The sequence below is a fragment of the Phalacrocorax carbo genome, chromosome 2, assembly GCF_963921805.1.
Source record: "Phalacrocorax carbo chromosome 2, bPhaCar2.1, whole genome shotgun sequence".
NCBI lineage: Eukaryota > Metazoa > Chordata > Aves > Suliformes > Phalacrocoracidae > Phalacrocorax > Phalacrocorax carbo.
The window spans coordinates 4,862,102-4,877,093 of record NC_087514.1 but is presented as its reverse complement, the minus strand read 5'-3'; the positions used below and the strand labels follow the sequence as shown (position 1 = coordinate 4,877,093).

The 14,992-nt window shown below is 38.7% G+C and overlaps 1 protein-coding gene across 3 annotated transcripts in view; it reads right to left on the bottom strand.

Annotated features, from left to right (window-relative positions):
- The window catches only part of PTK2 (protein tyrosine kinase 2), a 233,649-nt gene that overhangs the window by 201,100 nt on the left and 17,557 nt on the right, over positions 1 to 14,992 (bottom strand). The gene's annotated exons all lie outside the window — the stretch shown is intronic.

Below are 14,992 nucleotides of genomic sequence, written 5' to 3'. Positions count from 1 at the left end.
CTGGTGGGTTGTGGAGGTTTTTTTCCTTTTTTTTTTCTTTTAAGTCAAAAAAAGCTTTCCAAAACCTAGATCACAAAGGAATGTTGTTTCAAGAACCATCATGAATTATTTGTCAAAGAACAGAGCAGACAGGGCAGTGAGAATTAGCAAGGAGATAAAAACAAACATTGTTATTTCTATTGTGGAAGCATACGTAATTATTTTTAAGCCAAAAAGACACAGAGGTTTCAGACCTCAAGGTCTCAAATAGGAATTCAAGGGTAACAGAAATAAGAACAACAAAACAGTGAAGGGCAAAAGAGTCGTTAGAGAGCTATATATTATGCATTCATCTAAACTGACATAACTAATTTTTCTTGTTCTGTTTCAGGATAGCAGTATTTGTGTTAGGTCCATTCCCTCCCCCCTGCCCCCCCCACAAAGCAGATGCACCAGCAGAAAAAGAAAAATCTTTCCCCCAGCTTCTCCTCTGCTTCTGCCCCCTTTTATAGTTTTCCAGATGGAAAAGAAACGGAGGACGAATTAAGACAGCAAAAAAGCTGACAAGTGAGGTGGGGAAGAACCACAGGCAGGAAAAAACAGCAAAAGAAAACACACACATACACAGTGACAAAGAAGCCGAGAGATGACTGACAAAAACTAGATTATGAAAGGAAAAAGGGGGGGAACGGGGGAACAAGACTGTAGACAGAAGAATTTCAGTACACAACATGAGACAGGCTTTCTTCTCCTAATTGGTTCTGTCATGTAGCCATCGGAGAGCGACTCTCAAAAGACAGTGTCGTTTGTGTAAAAGGAAAACCCCCAGCACATCTGTGCTCTTCAAGAACATGATCAAACAGGAGACCCAGTTGACTTGACAGAACACAACACGCGTGCAACTTCCATATTCTGTTTGCTGAGACTTCCAAACACAGCCATTACCCGTATCAGCACAGTCAGCAAGTCACATAGATTGCTTCTAATACAGTAGCACACAAAGTCAAGCAAATATGATTAACGGGTTCTCATATCCACAAACCTGCTGAAAAACTTCAGCTTGGCATCATTAAGATTCTATCGGTCCTGAATTGCAATTTATGATAGTATTTTTGCCTTAATCTGCTGCTCTATTTAATCAATTTAATGCACAGTAAAAACTTAATTTTACAAAATTGAATGCATTATTTCTCTTTGCCTCTGGCATGAAACAGATTAAGACCACCAGAAATACTTGCAGTAAGATTTAAGATTCATTACATCTTAGGTGGCAGATAAACATTAGATATGCTACAAATTCTACAGTCTGTAGACTCAATACTGTGTCTAAGAGCTGTGGTTTTTTTAGTTAACACAGCAATTACCTCCCCAGCTGCTAACCCAAGTTGTGCCTCCTACGCAAGCCACAAATGCCGTTTTTAAAGTAAAATCTCAGAAAAATATTATTTCATACAATAATGACAAACTCTACAGGTATTAGGGAGAAAGAAGGACAGCAAAGACAACTCTCAATTTTTATACACTTTACATGTCCTGTGTAGGTTCCTGCCCAAAATCAGGTTGGATAAATGCATGTGTCAGAACGGAACGAGTTCTGGGTCCAGGTCCCTGCTGTCTCAGAAGAGATAAAAGCACCTTACAATCCTACCCAATGTTTATCAAGATTCTATTTAAGCTAATGCATTATCCACAGAAATATCAGAAGACAATGACAGAAAGCTGCCGTATAAGAACATTTGGAGGTCCATACAGGAGCTATAAGTTAACACATTACAGGAGACATCTACTAGTCAGCTCTGCCCGGCAGCCCCAGAGCTGGAGGTATCCAAATGGAACTGGAGCTGGTTCTTCAACAAGCAGCTCATCACTGCAACACCAAGGCTACAGCACGACGGCACTATTTGTACTGTGAAGCGAACGATTCTGCCTTCAGGGCTGTCAAACCGATTTTCCTTGCAAATAATTAACAGACCAATTTTAAGGGCAGCAGCAGGGAAAGGAATCCTGATGGGAGTGCTGTTCACAAAACACACTCATTACTTTCTTAGCTTAACAAAAAACCACTAAGTCCCTTAGGAACTCTGACTTACCTTATACTGATAAGTATTTAAGTACTACCGAGTATCATAGGTCTATTTTAAATGGAATTTAAGTCTACCATAGTCTTGTATCCAGATATGACTTCCTAGAAAAAAAAAGTTTCCAATACAAAATGCATCTACACTACTAAAAAAAGTCTGAAATTTATTATTTCTCCTGATGTTAAGAAACAGTGCTGTTTCACTTGAAAATTACATAGTAAAATATTCCAGTAACAGCTTTCTGTTTATGCAGAGGGATCACATATTGTATACACTTGTACAGCTATACCTTACTTGTTGATTTATAAAATACAACACTAATGGTGAATACATACACTGTTGATGTAGAATGGTTCCTTACCAGCAAGCAAGTTAGCTGTAATATGCATTGGCAGAGATAAAGAAAATCATTCTGTTTAGTCTTAAAGGACTACATAAAAGGGCTACAAAGGTCCCAATTGTATAAGCATATTTGGTACAGCCCTGTCTAGGTTGGACTCCGAACAAGTATTTTCTGCACAAAGATAAGTATTCAAGGCCACAAAGAAGCGTACAGAAATGTGTGCTTCTGTCTCAGCAGCAGCGAGTGCTGGAAGGCAGTAAAACCTACGCGTTTTATACCACAATATAACCTGTTGGAAATTATGGCAACGAGAATAATAAAGCCTAAACCAAGAAAACACACTGGTAAGCTTTTTAAATTCTTCACTGATATTGTAGTTTATTCACTACCCCACCATTCTGCATGCCTGAAAAACACAATGGCAACTCACCTCTTTTGTTATTTCAAACAAGGATAAATTATTTGAGGACTATTCTCTAAAAAAAATAAATAAAAACCACAAGGCTTTTCCTTTCCTGATCATTTATTGGGCACAAAAGAAGGGAAGAAAAGCCATCCAGCTTTCTCTGCTCCTGAGCCAACTTAGACAAAGTCAGATGCCACTGAATCCCACAAGAGTAAGAAGAAAGAATTAAACGTTGTCACAATGATTATGAAGAACAGAACTGACGGCTGTTTCACGCAGTAACATTAAGAAGGTGAATATTTTTTAATTACACTATGATCTAATTTTGAAATTATGACATAATGTAGCACCAGGTACCCCTTAGCACACCAAGTTATTTAGTATACATTGTAACAATATCTTCTATCTCCCACAACATGCAGAATACATATGCAATGCTTATTAAAAAAATGAATCAAAATACTGAAACAACACTGAGTTCATCAAGATCTCTTTTCCCCAATCTGCCCTTTTCAAATTGCTGGTGAAGGTGTCTTAAAACTAACCCTCAAAAAAATCATTTGCGTTCCAGCTTATAAATAAGAAGAAAATGGCTTAAGGTCCAAATTAAAAACCTTATTCAAATTTCCAATAATGATTACAAAGAGACTAATTTTCAGTGCAAGCTGTTTCAAGATCTAAACAGGTTCAGAGTGCACGTGAACTTGAATTTCCTCAAAAATATTAAAGTAATTCTGGCACAAAATCATCCAGCTATTGCACGAGGATGCCAGTATTTCAGGAACTTCTGAACACATACATCATCTGCTGATATGCAGAAAGAGATCAGATTAAAGAACTGTAGCACATACTTATTCCAGTGTCAGCTCTGGTACAGTTAATATTTCATCATTCTGCAAATTAAGAATTTGTGACAGTACACAGGAATTCCAGGCTGCATATGCTAACAACATGTCACAGCATTGATGCTGAAATAATTTCTACTTTGTATTTCTCTGCTGCGGCCCCACATAAGAAGAAATGTGCAAGTTCTTAATAATGGGATACTGAAAGCTCAGAGCAAACCAGAGGAAGCTCAAAGAACGAAACAGTTATTTTCAGCCTGAACGACAGGGATGTTAACCCTGCTGCCACATGAACGCAATTTTAGTAAGTCCATTTATCTCCTTTCTCCCAATTCCTAAATCACAGAGCAGTGACAAAAGTCATGTGGCCAGGAAGAAACCTAAAGGAGTGTGTCTTTATTTCTATAGAGCAGAGAAAAACCACAGAAATCCCCTAGAAGAATTTGGGGTAAACCAGGCAATTCTGTTCCTCCTGCTGTCCCATTTAACCATATGAATCCCATACCCTAATCGGATGGTTTTAAGTTTTCAAACTTACTTTTGCCTCAGCAGCCGTAAAGGTCACTTCGTTTTTACAGTGCAAAGGAAAACTGAAAGCAATGCCAGAAAGCTTCCGAATTTAAAAAGCAAGGCTAAGACGTGAGTGGCACAGCATCGTGTCTAACAGGATATCCAAGATCACAAGACACTTCCAACACAATTTTACCTTCTTAAAAATACTAAAATACTCAAATATGTCATTTTTGAAATACCAAATTAAAAAATTAAAAATTGAGAAACTTTTCTGATTATATTAATAAAGCATTCTTTCCCGAACACCCATATACTCACTGTCAGAGTATTCCGAACACCCCTGAGCAAGCAGAAAGCACAACCACCACCAGTGCAGCCCCTCCATCCCAGTGTACTTGTACACCAGTGAACTTTTCACGGCACTCACTCGACCTGCCCTTACCTGCCTCCTGACAGCCATTCTGGCTCGCCCCCAAGCTCCAACTCCACCTCCTTGCTACCAGTTGGCAAGAAGCATCTTAGTGCTCTGGATGGTTCAAATCTCCAAGCGCACCTGTTTCAGGGGCATCACGCACGTACACTGAACTCGGCAGCTCCTTTCAGCTGTGTTTTGAAGCTTCTGCCTCTGTGCTGAATTGGTAGGAACCAGCTTATGGCAAAAAGGGTGTGGGAGGGGATAACAGAGATGGTATGCAGCACAAGTCTAAATAATTAGGAAATCAAGGTAATGACAGACAGTACTGCTAATAACGTGACCGTAGAGAGCGGGGAAGTGTGATGTCAGGGGTGGTGACTTCTAATGGTTTTTCTGTTCAAGGGAGTTTCTATGCAGGTAAGAAGGGCATCATCTGGTCCGAATTACCTCTTACAGACAATATACACAAAAAGGCTTATCCTGATGATGTACAATTACAATATACTAAAACTGATTTAGGTCACCTCAGAAAAAGCAAGACCAAAAAAGAAAGACTTCAGGTTTTTGACACACAGCCTTTTCTAATGAAGACATCTTCACATCTGTCTTTAGACAGTAGAAAATGTCAACAGATTTGGCAATTACCTAAACCCTAAAATTTAAAACCTGAAATTCAAAGTCTACAGATTAGACGCTGTTCCAAAAATCATGAAGCGCAGTTTTGAGGTTGGGCAGACAGCAGTGACTTGCCACAACTCATCCTGAGGCCTCTTTCCAAAGCACTAACGTGAATGGAAGTACACCTAAGTTTTACCTTTCTGACCTGTCCTACATCTAGAACATATCTTCCTGAAAAATTTGAATAAAAATGCTATCTTGTTGGACTTTTTAAGAAGTTAAAGAATATAAACTTCAAGAATATAAAGTTCCAAGTCCGCCATCTCTCCCCCGAAGAACAAAAACACCACACCAACCAAACAACAAAAACAAGTTAGAATGAGAAACTACGGATCTTACCTCTGTTTAGACTTCCAAGATTTAGTCTCCACAGAACTTCACTCCCCATCGTCTCCTCAGCCTCCATCCCAAACCCTAAACTTAAGGCCATTCGAAATGCAAATATGTTGCTTTTGCAGTTGGGATAAATCAATATAGTAGTTTTGGCACAAAATTGTTCCAGTGACCTGTGCTCCCTTCTGTGCAGACCATTAACACACACCTTGTCTTCTTATAAACTGCTAGTTGATGGAGCCAACCTACTACATCTGATGACCTACGGCCAACATGACTCTCCCTCCTGTCATCAGCTTTTTCAATGACATCTCAAAGACAAACAAACAAACAAGGAACCCTCACTCTACCTGCTGAAGAGTTAAGACAATCTCACTGTGTTATGTTAACTTTTATCAGCTCATCTTCATCCAGAGACAAGTCTTCCAGGCACTAAGCAGCTCTTTTCAACTCCTGAACTCAACAGCTGCCTTCTATGAAACAGAATTCCTGATGGGCTTTTAAATTATGACCAAGACTAAGGACCTGGTGGACCTCCGCCCCAACACCCTTTAAACGTAGGTACGTTATTCAAATGAAAGGCAATCAATTGTAACATTCATTAAGAACCAAACGAACATGCATCCAAATGCTTTTAAGAAGCATAAAATATTAAAAATAACTCGTATGGCCTCATACAACAGCAACGAAAATTTATTTTTAGGGAAAAATCCTCTCATTCAAGAAAGTCATGAAAGATGATGGAAATTATTTAATTCACATGTATAAATTGTGAGAATAAGCTAGCAGAAGCCTATGTTGGCAGCATTCATGGACTGGATTACAGCCCTGATTACTGGCTAAATACTGGCGTTTGTGACCGAAAGCTCCAGAAAACTGAGGTCTGATGTTTGGGTTTTGGGGAAATTGAATGCCACACGTCGGACAGTGTGAATGATAAGGGTGTGGAATTTCCCAATGTTTCACATGCAAATAACATTACTTTCACATTAGAAAACTTGTTAGCAGTATCTTCTTCCCTATTTTGTTCTATTCCTTATTTTCCCTTCAAATGTACAAGCACTTCAAAGAGTTACTTGCATGGCAAAAGAGGCTACTCTCAAGTTCGTGAAATTGGTTAAATATGTGAACTGCATGCGTAAAACATACAGTAATTTGCAATTCAGATGCCTTGCTTTCAGAACCACCACTGTGTGTTAAAGCATGGAGTTGGAGATCAATTAACCACAACTCAGAATTGCCTTGAAGCTTAAAAAAACAGCAATGCACAAATCAATATTTAATTTGCAGTCCACGTAAGAGTTAAAAATGTAACAGAAGTTAGCTACGAAGTGTATATTATAAACCATAAAGTGAAATAAATACCATACTATATACTATGAATATTTCAACATAATTGTAATATCCCCTGCTTTTAACAACAATTTCATAATAACCACCCCATTTAAGCTACAAATGGCACATGTGTCATTATTTAAATAATCTGAAAACCCAAAAGCAAATTTTTTCCACGTATTTCTCCTTCTACCACAGGGAATGAAGTAGGCTTGAAGAGGTTTCTTTGTCCCTGGCTGCTCACATCCCTAACTGCTTCCCTCCTTCAGATTTATGCATTCTTCAGAAATCTGAGATATTGCAGACAAATCAAGACATGTCCTTGCTTCAAAACACATTTTAGGCAATTTTAACGATACAAGAGACAAGTAAAAATAAGAAATGGCAACAAGTTACCAGGATTTCCTGAACCCGCATGTGACCTCAGTCAGTCATCAGAGCAGCTATACAGAAAACATGGATGCTGCAGAGATGAAAACCAATATTAACTGAAGTGTGCCAATCTGCAGAAATTCTGCATTGCTGCCACTTAACAGAGCTGAGAAAAACAGTTGGGCCAACCCCAAAAGCAACGAGTCTTTTGTTCAGCTTCTATAATCGTCTATAATTAACGACAACTTCTAGGAAAGCAAAAATTTTAAACATGAGGCCAAACTTTGGATGCTTCCTACAAACTGCTTTTCAAATGCTCGCAGGTTCCCACTCATTTATCTTGAAAAATTATTTTGCAGAAAGGAAAAAAGAACTTCATGCTAAAGTAACAAATCTGAAGTCCACTCAACTCAACCAAATACCACAGAAATTATTTTTTCCTGACAGAAGTATTTTACAGTTCAAATGCAAATTTAGGGATTAAGTACTTTCTTTCAAAATACAAACCAGGTGAGGAACTTGATTGAAGAAGGGATTACGTAGCCTTGTACTTAAAATCAGATGAGCCTTCTGATTGATCGCAACGCTCCCTCTCCACCTTCATACTTCCACACTTTGCCTACTAAGAATATGGGGATGCAAAACTTGCGTTAGAAAGGTACTAGAGGCTAAAAGAACAATTAACTCTGTATTGTGCATTTCAGCTAATTTTTAGATCTGTGATTGTCCTCTGAACACAGCTGTCACAAACTGTCTTTGTATGACGACACCTTCAAGTGGAAGTTTTGGTTAGAAAAGCTAAAACAGCATCTTCTGACCCATATTAGTCATACTTCTTGTATAACTTTATTGCAGTAATGGCAGCAGCATTCTATGCAGGCTTTTCTGCTGTCATCACTATGGATACAGAGATCATCAGTATATTAAGCAATGTAACTTACTGTTTTCCTTGTGTCATTCTTTCTCCTTCCCAGGGGAGAGCTGCATTTATGTTATGTCTCCAAATCGAAGTGTTTGTTACCAAAAGCAACATCAAAACATTAATTCCTTGCATTAGTATCAGGATTCAGTAATTTTTATGTCACTAGGACTCTGGATTTAGTATAGAGCTCTAACTCTTATCCTGTTCACACCACATACAGATGTTTATCCACACCTCAAAGCAAGCCTTCCAGGTAGCTTTGGCTTGGCTTCTCTTCAAACCTTATGAACAGGAAACCTCCGAACTAATGCCCAGATTTCACCACCACCACCAAGTGTCCTATTCTTCATTGACTACCTACATCTATGCAAGATATCCTGGAGAAAGTAGGCCTCAAAATTAAAAAGAAAAAAAAAAAAGAAGAAGAGCCACCCAAAAAAGCCTCCCTAAAGAAAGACGTAGAGGGCATTGTTTAAGGACCACCTTAATTTAGGGTCACTACTGTTTAGGATTTAGCATGGAACTAGAAGCACAAGGACTCAGGCTGGATACAAATATATCCTATGCCCAGGAATCTTTTTAGGCTATCAAAGAAAGATTACTACTTAGCCCCTAACACCATGCAAAAAGGAGGCGCAAGTTAACATCCTGTTTGCTTGTCTGTTTTTCAAAAATGGAAATTATTATACAGAGGCTTCTAAAGTAAATTACCATAATAAGAGTCCAACTCAAATTCATATGTAAGGTGATTTGTAAGAGTTAGCATACATTAGAGGCAGAGCAGTGCAACCTGAATTGTTCTGCTTAAAATAATTATGATGCAATAGGGTTCAGGCTCCCAGCAATATTACTGCTCGCAAAACAACACAGAACAACTTCCAGAAAGAGGAGAAAGTTAAAATACATCGAGTATTTTACTATGAGAAAAAGCCTACCATTTCTTTTGGACATAATTCTTTTAGAGATCATTTAGAATAAAGGAACAGGCTGAAAGGAAGTACTACATGACCACAGCTGCCTCAATTCCTTTGGACCTTAACACCTACTATGATTCTGCCAAGCTTTTATCATCCTATCCTGAAAGTTAAACCGAGTAGACTGATCCTGGAAGAGGGAAATGACAACACGACCACCTGCTAACAATACATACAAGTATATCCTAGAACGCCAACCTTGGAGTGCTGTTGACCACCCTGACTTTCAGTGCCGTTTTCCATTCCAGATTCTAAATACTATTTCACTAAAATAAGGAATGACTTTTTTTTTTTTAATGGGAGTCTTGGTTAGCAATTTAAAGACTGCGCCTTCCACAATACAGCTGGGAGCGGACTGCGTTACAATATACCTTCCACATGTTGTTAAAGGGCAGTATTTCAGCGGTTCCTAAACAACTATTAATAACTTCTGCTAAGCGACCAAGGCTCCCTCTTGGTACAGACCATTATATCTCATTTAATGCATTCATTTATGGGTGCAGTTATAGACTCTCATTGCCTTCTCATGTCCTCTTCATCCTCCATAGTAAGAGAACACTGTCCAAGCTGCCTTTGTCCAGAATCTTACCCCGGGAATTCAAGTTGCCTGTTTTACTTCTTGCCGCAGAAAAAAAGTACTGATCCATAGCTACCAGTAAGAAAGAAACAAAAGGAATCACAACACTTCTGATAGCCATCTACTCTATACCCAAGATAGCAGTATGTGTGAACAGTTACAATATAATAAAAAATAATCCACTATTTCTGCTGATTCCTGCTACTGTTAATGGATTTAATGAAATTCAAGTACATGAAAACACAGCATTAGTTCCAAAACTTAATAGTTTCAAAAGATGTTGGCACCGAAAGAACTATGATGCATTAGGAACACTTAGGCAACTCAAGGTCCCAAAGAAATAAGAGGCTAAGCAAAGCAGATTATCCACAAGCATTTAGACATACAGGAGTCCAGCCAATTTGAAGGCGTTTATACTGGCTGTTCACATACAACCAGCGATGTGTCTTACAAACACATAAGAAGCAAAAAATATCACATCAGATGCTTCTAATATGATTTTCTACCAGCTTTACAACTAGGTAAGAATAACCAATCACACATATACAAAAATGAGATTACTAGCAAGATAACACCACCATCGAAAATCTGTGAATCAAAAGCGAACAAGAACTACGCAGACTGCTGAGGGATGGGAAAAATAAATAAAAACTTAATATTAATGTTGGACTCGTGAACAAGGGGTGCCAACATAAGGGAGACTAGTAATCTTTTCACTTTATACAATGCTGATCAGGGTTAAGCTAGAATATTAGGTCCTCTTTTGAGCACAGCACAGTATTTATAAGTCCTGAGGAGTGAAATTCCTGCATCTCAGGTGCAGCTAATTAAAACACATTTCAGGAAGTGCACTTGAGACTGCTTCTCTTCAGAGGAAGTTCTCCATGAACGTCTGCCAGGAAATAACTCAGATCTTTCCTTTACTACGGCACACATAAACCAACCTTGGCAACCACTGGGTTGTCACTTGCTGGTACTGCTGCCTGTCAAGCTGGCCAATATTTTTTCCACAGTATTTTATGACTTGTCAGTAGGTTTGTAACCATTAATATTCCCTTTAAGGACACTCATTACCACCTGGTCTACAATTACAACTGAAGATGCTACACCAATAACAAACACTATCGCAAAGGATAACAGGAAGCCTGGCAAGCCTAACTCAAGGTACAAATTGAACTTTTCAAGCCTTGAAAAGATTATGGTCTGGTTGAAATTTGTCTTTTTGACACTCTCAGAAAATTCTTCAAGTGTTCTTTTAAAAAAGCAGGAAGGTAACACACTTTTCAAAGTGCAAGACCAATGCAGAGTTGATGCACCAAGCGCCTGAGATTTGGGCATAGTGGAAAGTTAAAAAAGTGTACCACCTAGCAGTGAGATGCACATTATCATTGATTATTTTGTGTAATTCTTGGTATTATTTGTGTATTCTTGGTGAATGATTCAAAATAACCTGGTGCTTTTAGAGACCTTCCTAGGCCAGCATTAAACTATCTTGTGTATTTCCTGCAGCGAATAACAGGCAGTACAGATCTTAACCCATTAACCAAAATACAGGATCAAAGTATGATTATATATTACCAGCGAGCAAGTCAAGTGTTCTCATAGAAACAGAGCTTACAGCAAACTTCACTGCAAATATAACCCTGCATTCCCAAGAGCTCAAAGTCTATTTTTAGAGAAGTGATAAATACACACTAGTGGGATGGAACAGAACAGCCACAGCAAGGCAGAATTTGTTGTGCTTTTTAGACCAATAAAATGGGTTGCATCCACCTTTATTACAGCTATATAGAAGAGCCTATGACCATAATAGCTAAAACACACGAATAGGCACGCTTGGCTTCAGACACAAGAACTACTTCTACTGATTTGAACATGTCAACTTGGTTGCACCGATTTGAACAGGTATGTGGTTGCAGGGCTGGGATGAAGAAAAAAAAATTAGTTGCCCCAAGACAAGAAGAATGTATTCTGTGAAAAGGTCTTAACACTTCCAAGCTGAAACAATGCTGCAATGTAGAGGCTAATGCCCTGATGCACCAGAAAAAGCTTCATGGATGCGTAACCGAAGTCAATCGTTCAGAAATCTGCGATTTAAACAGTCTGGAAGGTAGCAGCAGCATTACATGGCTATGCCTAGCATTATCAGAATGCATGACTGCAGATCCATCCAAGGATTTTTATTACAAAAGGAGTACTATTTACAGAGTCAAACTTTGTTTTCTCTTTTGTATTTCCCTATTCACATCTACCAGAAGGGCTAGCAACCAAAACAAATTTTTGGTTTGGTGTACAGATGACCTCTGGCACCTCCAAAGGGAAGTCTAAAACCCTACTTCATTCTACCTTGGTAACATATTCCAAGATATTCTGAACAGTTTTATTAAACTCAACTGAGGGATGAGACAACTAAGGAGAATTTCACAAGCACTAAAGTTTCTCTCCCCCAACCCAGTTACTTCTATGTAGAAGACAAGAGTTGCTCTGGGGTCAGGCTGAGGAACAACTATGCTGAGCAAAGGCCAGGACAGAGTTCAGGAAGGCATTAGGCACCACGTGGCATGGTTTGTGTTCATTACATTCAAGTTTGTTGCTTTTAAAACTCTTGTGATGCCTGCCAACACAGACACAGCACAGAGCCCTTCCAGGCAAGAACCCAGCCAGAGAGAAGAGCATGCTCCGGACTGAACTGCTGGTGAACTTGCACGGACTCATGAGCCCAGCCTCCCTGTTAGAAGTTGAAGTTTACCATAACCTTGGTGGAAAAGTAAATCTTTCTCCAATGCCCCAAAAGTCCAGAATAATAAATCAGAGAGCAAACCCAGCAAAATTCCACTTCCAGAAGCCAGGAGGAGCTATAAGCACATAGGTGTTGCTGGCAAGCAGCCATATACCTTAATTATCTTGACACTTGGGAACAGAGTGGTTATTCTTTACAGTTTTAAGTGCAAACAGATTTTGTATCAAGAAGGAAAGAGCCCTGAATGTATTAAAACAAGATTACAAGCATAACATCCAAAATATACAGAAATCATGGATCTTTAAAGACTTCATTAAGCAAGCGTTTCTTACTGTAAGAGATAAAAAGGAACATTATTTAAAAACAGTATGGCAGATCAATGAGTGCTATGCTGGATACAAGCGGGTTGCTCATCAAATACTAGTTTAATTTCAACTGAAGTGAAGCTGTAAAGTTGGAAAGCATCTGATGTCACTTGCACTAGGGACACAATCAGAAGAACATCTTTTGGAAGCTGCTTCCTAGGTGGAAGTGCTAGCACCACCTACTGTCAACGGCTGTCCGACATCTTTGAAAACACAATAAATATCCATACAATTACATGTAATTTTACCTCAAGAACCCCTGCACCAATTCAGTGCATAAAGACTGGCCTAAGGAATAAGTCAGAATTAAAGTTAAACAGAACTGTTACTCATAATCCCTGCCAATTGATACACATCTTCTGCATTCGCTAATAATTAATCAGAGTAAATAATTAGCATCAGGAAGAAGACAAAGAATGCTTTATGAGCTGAAGCAATTAAACATCATCTATGCATTCAGGGTTTCTGGATGATGTTAGCAGAGTCATTTAGTCAAGCTTTCTGCAATCACCATGCTGTTCTCTTTCATGGACACATGCCTTGATATCTGGGGGGTTAAATACAGAACTGCTAAGTACTTTCAGGTGCTACCCAAATCAGCGAGAGATCTGCTTTGAGTGCAAATTTTAAGTGTACAACAGAAAAGTGGCATGTCTGAGCTGGGACTTACAACTGAAACCTTTGATCCTAAATTCTGCAACTCCATCCAACACATATTAATAATCCTGTAAGATGAACGGGCAAAGCTAGCACTACCAGGGCAAACTTAACAGGAAAAATCCATTCTGTAAGAGATGGGCTTGAAGAGTACAGTGAATGGACAAGTGTATTTTTTGGTACCAAAAAAATAGTGATTCTGTGGAACAAAGTATGTGATCACGTAAAGAAAAGACTATCAGGATACACATAAGAGCTTAAATTTTTGCAATATGAATACAAAACTTACAAATAACAAGTTTATAAAGCAGCTGGGTAAGCAAGAGATTCAGTACATTTCTCTATCATTTCCACTGGAACTGTCATTTCAGTATTTGCATATATAATACCTGTTTCAGAGAGTACGTAGCACTTCTCTCCCTCCTACCAAATCCCTAGCCAGAAAACACACATACTTCAATGTACACCTGACAAGTCAGAAGTACTTGCAATTTACATTTAAGATCTTTTGCTGTTTCTTCTTACTTGCCATCGTATTTCACAGCCTTGTTATTCACAGGGCTGGTTGTCTATAAAGTCTTATCTAGGAAGGTACTGCAACATATTTACCTAACAGACTAATAAATACTTAGTTGTCACAGTTCTACCAGGATATGACTCAGCTCAACCTTTCACAAACCATGTATTCCAAAAAACAAATGGCTTCAGTTCAAAAAACATGCAAGTGTGCTTTCCTTGCCTATGACATCATGACAATCATAGCTGTTCCTTTTAAAAGGTCAAACAAAATTAAAGGAAGCATAAAAAACCTGAAATTACAGGTCTAATTTGTAGGCCTTTACATACGATAAACTGAAGGGGGGGGCTGTTTTGGCCCCGCCCTCTGCCTTGTTTTCTAGATTTCCCACACTACTCATTTTCCATGTTCAGAAAATATTTTTAAAATGTCTGGGTTTCCATCTGAATTATAATTCAGGTGGTTTTCATTCAAATTGAAGTACTTTGGGGTTTTTCCAGTTTAGGTGACAAAATGAAGACTACTATTTTTTAAACCATTCAACTTACTCTTCGAAGTAGTGAAAGCAGATGGAATTCCTTTGAAAAAAAAAAAACTGAATTGCACAATACAAACAAACATCACCCCATACCAGAAAAGGGAAGGGAGAAATCAGAGAGGAGATGCAATTAGTCACTCTAAACTTGAAAACTGAGGTTTAAGAAAGGCTGAGTAACATTCAGACCGCTCATGAGTAAGTAATTAAGCAAAAAAGCTAATGAAGAATAAAGACATCTACCTCTGCAAATTTAGATAGTCAGGAGACACTAAATGCCCCTCTGCTGCTTTCCAAAGGTGAAAATATGGAGAGATCATGGAGAGGCAATACTCTGAAGTCGAACTGCACAACAGCAGTCCGAAATCCCATTAGGGGCCTAGTGCACGTGAAATGCTAGCAGGC